The 5,525-nt window shown below is 36.8% G+C and overlaps 1 long non-coding RNA gene across 1 annotated transcript in view; it reads right to left on the bottom strand.

Moving 5' to 3' along the window:
- Positions 1-2,766: 2,766 nt before the first annotated feature.
- Positions 2,767-5,525, bottom strand: part of LOC107735300 (uncharacterized) — a 25,263-nt gene continuing 22,504 nt past the window's right edge. The window contains exon 3 of the long non-coding RNA XR_001639363.1: positions 2,767-2,779. This is a non-coding gene — a long non-coding RNA (uncharacterized LOC107735300). The remainder of the gene's footprint in view (positions 2,780-5,525) is intronic.

Below are 5,525 nucleotides of genomic sequence, written 5' to 3'. Positions count from 1 at the left end.
ATATATTTTATAGAATATTTGCAATATATTTGCAATGAGTATAAATACATTATTTTTACATAGATAATTGTCCATGTCAAATAAATAAATAATTGCTTCCCATGCAGTCTTAAAGTAACTGGCACTACATGGAGGTGTGCTGAGACACACACACACACACACACACACACACACACACTCAGGTTTGTTTTTGTGAATTGTGGGGACATTCCATAGGCGTAATGGTTTTAATATTGTACAAACTGTATGTTAGTACAATAAACCTACCCCTTACAGGAAACGTTGTGCATTTTTACATTCTCAAAAAAACTCACTCTGTATGATTTATAAGCGTTTTGAAAAATGGGGACATGGGGTAATGTCCTCATAAGTCACCTTCTCCTTGTAATACCTATGTCATACCCATGTCATTATACAAATTTGTGTCCTCATATGTCACAAAAATGTGCGCGCACACACACACACACACACACACACACACAGAAGAGATTTCAGCTGTGTCCTCAAGAGTAAAAAAAAAAAAAACTAACACAACTTGTGCTGACACAGAATAGCGTAAACACATATAACAAAGGGATCCCACTTGAAAAATGCTGTGAAAAAAATATACATATATGGTTTCTCCTGAAATGAAAGGCACGTGAGGAAAACCAGAGGAAGAGAAAAGCAGATGGTGAGTGAAACACACAAACACACACCTCGCACACACACAGGAGCGGTTGGAGCCGACAGAGGCTGATCAGGCAGGCCGAGTCCGGCAGGAACGGTGGGTGCCTAGCTGACCTCGCGACCACAGGCTGCATCGGGAATGGTGGTGCGCTGTGTCCAGGCATGCTCAGAAAGTCCTGCTGTCAGGATAAAGAGAGAGAAGGAGATGGAGAGAAATGGCAGAGGAAGGCTGTCAGAAGGGAAGGCCTGGAGTCATTAATCACCCCAGACAGATGCACTCACTGTCCACACACTGATCCCATCAGCCCTCAGACAGATACAGCCAGAGAGCCAGAGGAAGTGAGCTGGATCTGGGCTACTCAACTTGTTTTGGTTCAGGACACATTTTGGACATCAAGTAAAGACCTAACACAAGATTGCAAACAAAAATGTCTTTAAAATCCAACGCTGACATTCATTAACTTAACCATGAACAACACAGGCCAGGCTGCCAGTATATGGATGCTTGTTTCTGCTATGGGACAAAAAAAAATGATCTCGCAATTCTGAAAAGAAAAAAAGAGACATGAACTCAAAATTGCAAGAAAGAAAGTCAAAATTCTGAGTTTATATCTCACATTTCTTATTTCTTTCTCTCAATTCTGAGTTTATATATCACAATTGTGACATTTTTTTAAGATATAAACTTAGAATTTCAAGATATAAATGCAAAATTGATGCATATACTCGCACAACTGAGAAACAAATCTGAATCGTGAGATATATACTTGCAATTGTGGAAAAAAATAAAAAAACTTTTTTTAATAGCATTAAATGCCAAAATGGCAAAAAAAACAATTGCCAGGTGTAAGTCAGAATAGTGAGATGTAAACTTTTGTGAGAAAGAGTTTATATCTAGCAAATGTGTTTAAAATAAAGGTTCTCTATAGTAACTTAAGTTCAGTGAAAAACCTTATAAAAAAATATATATATTTTTTTTCTGTGTAGGGCAGGGCTTTGCAAACTCTGAATAATTCTATATGATTATATACGTTTAGGAGCATTAAAATGTTCTGCATTTTAACATCATTTTTATATTTAAGCACATTTCCTGCGGAATTGTAAAAGTTTATAAATAAAAAAAAAAAACAATAAATAAATAAATAAATTCCACTTTAAAGTAATGAGAATGAGATTGAAATACAATCAAAAGAATTTGGAAGCAAAATGTGCTTAATTTCCATTAAAATAATATCACTGTGCCAAAAATGCACACAATTACTATTCGTGAGGAGAGGACAATGCACCTACTACAATACTTGTCAGTGACCACTCCTTTAAACACTCCATCAAAGCATTACTACCGAGATATATTTTTGCCATTTATGAAAGGTCATCATTGTGAGTTATTGCAGAAATGAGTCACTGGCCCGATTCGAATGGATGGGGGGCAAATTCAGTCACACATGACACAACCTGACAGACAGCTGCAGTCTCACGCCTGATCTCTGCTCCCATTTACACACACTGTGCTGTGAAAACAACATACTGTGAATAAAACGAAAAAAAAAAAATCTGTGCCGCTGTCAAAGGAAATCGGCCATTCAGACTATTTGCACATTTCTGCCACAGGAATAGGATAAATACATACAATTACTGTGCAATTCAAAATGTTCTAATACAAAGCAGTCCCAAAAAGTGTTTGGACACTCAGGCCAGTCTTAATGCATGCATTTCATTGTATTAGATGATTAATTATGGAGAAAAAAAATATTTTATTATCTACTGCAATGACATTCATACAATTTAAGTTTCGAATACTTTTCGGGGACACTGTAAAACTTATGTGCTCAAAAATCACATTGAATCATTCATTAAATACACAACAACATCATATCCTGATTTTATATACTTAAACAAATAAAACTCAAGTGTTCTCGTATTGAAAAGTATGACCTAAACTCCAAAGCGGCAGCAGAAACATTTACTTTAGTTTAGAGATCATTGTTTTCGCATTATGAGAAAGAACATCTAAAGCTCTCAGTATAAAGAGCCATGTTCAGTCTGACTGATAATCTGCAATAACAGATCTTTCCTGCAAGTGCTTCAGAACCAGAGAGCTCTGGAGACACTCTTGACTGTAAGTGCACAACATCCATTTACAGAATGCTGTTGTTTGTACACTTCACATGGATGAAGTTCATGCTGAAAATGGACAAGAATGTTTTAGAGTTTGAAAACAGAAAACAACTATTCAGCTGCTTGTTTACATAGTCTGCTTCAGTGCTGGGTTACAATGTAAAAGAGAGGACACTGGGTTGGCTCAGTGTAGTGGAACTCAAACATGTCTGATCTGAAAGAAAAAAAAACAGTTTTGACGTTACGGTAGTGGCAGCTGGAGAAGCCTGTTATTCACAAAAGAGAAGCCATTTACACATTATAAGTAATTTCAGATCAACCTGTGGGAAAGAAAAAGCAGAAATTAGAATATTACTTTAATATCTCTTCTGTCCTATACATCAGTGAGATTAAATGTAGAGCAAATGGAGATTTTCGCTCAAGTCACCTGCTCCTCTGATATTCTGAGAAATACCCCTTGAAATAAAAAATGACTGACATCTCCAGTACGTCTGCTGAGATTTGAAAGAGCAATAACATTTTCCTCTGGAAGAGCTTTTATGAAGGCAATAATAAGAGTAAATATGAAAAATATGAAATATGAGTGTTTCTCTGTTAATTAACCTGCTGGTTTTCAGAGCTGAACTGGTTGCACTAAATCAAGCGAACACAGAACGCAATATCAATAAGGCCTGACTGGCTTAGGCTGAACCAGAACTGATTACATCATCATAATTTAAACCAAAAATATTTAATTAAGCAGCTCTTCTAAGCAGCTCCTTAATATTAGCCATTTTAGGATTTATGATCCAGTCACTTACTGAACTGCAACACACACACACACACACACATGTCCCCCTCGGGATGAATCTGACAAATCCAATCCTGTTTTTGTTGTCATTTTTCACCCCAAAATAAGAAAAAAAGCCTGTTTTTATTTTTGTTATATATAATAATGTATACATAATACCATGACTATATATATATATAAAGTTTACATTATACAGTAACACAATATGAAATAAAATAATCTTATGCTACTGTTTATTTTGATTTTAGGTTGAAATATGGGCATGTTTTCATGGGAATCACCCTTCTGTACAAAAAACAAAAAACAAAAAAAAAGGTCCATCCACCAACATAAACTGCCATTGTAAGTTGTTTCTGTAAATAATACCAAATGTATGTGCTCAAAACATGTAAAAACACAAGTGCATACAAAACACACATGCACACAACACTTCGTCTTTGTGCATCGGCTGCATGTTAACAGTCTAGATGAAGTCAACAGTGCCAGATTGAGGAGTAAATGTCATTAATAATGCGTCGATGACGTGCTGCTGTCACACGCAAATGTAAACAAACAATGCTCTGATTTGCATTAATCAGGTATGAAAGGGTTTTCTGGTATAAAATCAGTAAATGCCTCATTGATTGATGTGGGTTTCATCACCCAGTGACAGATGATGTAAGTGACCTTGCTTATGCAAAACTGCAATCATTAACCCACTCAGGAATACATCCTAAATATAAAATGGTGGAATAAATCGCACACACCCCAGCTCAACGTTTCCATATGCACAGATGCAAGTATTTCCACCCACCCCCCACCACCATAAGCACTTACATCACAGGAAAGAACGCACACACACACACACACACACACAGAGCCACGATCAAGTGCTTGCATAGATATTTCTATCGAGCGGTGGCAGGCTCTGCCGGCTTGGATCGATACACTCAGCTGTGTCTGTACCATTCTGAGGTGCATTCTAATAGCTCCGAGAGCCAAAGCAAGTTAACTGCCTGCTACAATACAGTACACATCAACCTCTTTCCAGCATTCACACCAACCTCTCTGATGCATTATAGCATAAGAGCACTTGATAATGCGATCAGAACATTTCCAGGAATATTCACCACCTCGTCTTTCACAAATGAGCATATGTCTGTCCAGCTATAGATTTGAGCTGTAGTAAAGAAATAGTTCATTCAAAAATGAAAATTTGTTAACATTTACTCACCCTCAGAACACCCAAGATGTAGATGAGTTTGTTTCTTCCTCAGATATGGAGAAATTGACCATTACATCACTTGCTCACCAATGGTTCCTCTGCAATGAATGGGTGCCATCAGAATGAGAGTCCAAACAGATGATAAAAACATTACAATAATCCACAAGTAATCCACACCACTCCAGTCCATCAAGTATTGCCTTGTGAAGCGAAAGGCTGTGTGTTTGTAAGGAACAAATCCATCATTAAGACATTTTTAACTTCAAAACATTGCTTCCGGCTAAAATACTAGTCCATAAAACATAATAATGCTTCCTCCAGTGAAAAAGTCCATCTCCTGTTGTCCTCTCACATCAAAATCCACACACATATTTGTTTAGAACTGCTTTGGACTGTTTTCACTTGTAAACAATGTGTGAATATTTCTCTCTCGATTCAGATGAGATGACTTTTTCACTGGAGAAAGCAATATTATGGATATAAGGCTTGTATTTCAACCAGAAGCAACAGTTTGAAGTTAAAAATGCCTTAATGATGGATATGTTTCTTGCAAACATGCAGCTTTTTGATTCATAAGATGTTAATTGTTGGACTGGAGTTGTGTGGATTACTTGTGGATTATTCTGATTATTCTCATTCTGACGGCACCCATTCACTGCAGAGGGTCTATTGGTAAGCAAGTGAGGTAATGCTAAATTTCTCCAAATTTGTTCCCATGAAGAAACAAACTCATCTACATCTTGG

This window comes from Sinocyclocheilus rhinocerous, unplaced genomic scaffold, assembly GCF_001515625.1.
Source record: "Sinocyclocheilus rhinocerous isolate Xijiao unplaced genomic scaffold, SAMN03320098_v1.1 scaffold942, whole genome shotgun sequence".
Taxonomy (NCBI): Eukaryota; Metazoa; Chordata; class Actinopteri; order Cypriniformes; family Cyprinidae; genus Sinocyclocheilus; species Sinocyclocheilus rhinocerous.
The sequence above is the reverse complement of the archived record's forward strand: the minus strand, read 5'-3'. Positions and strand labels throughout refer to the sequence as shown.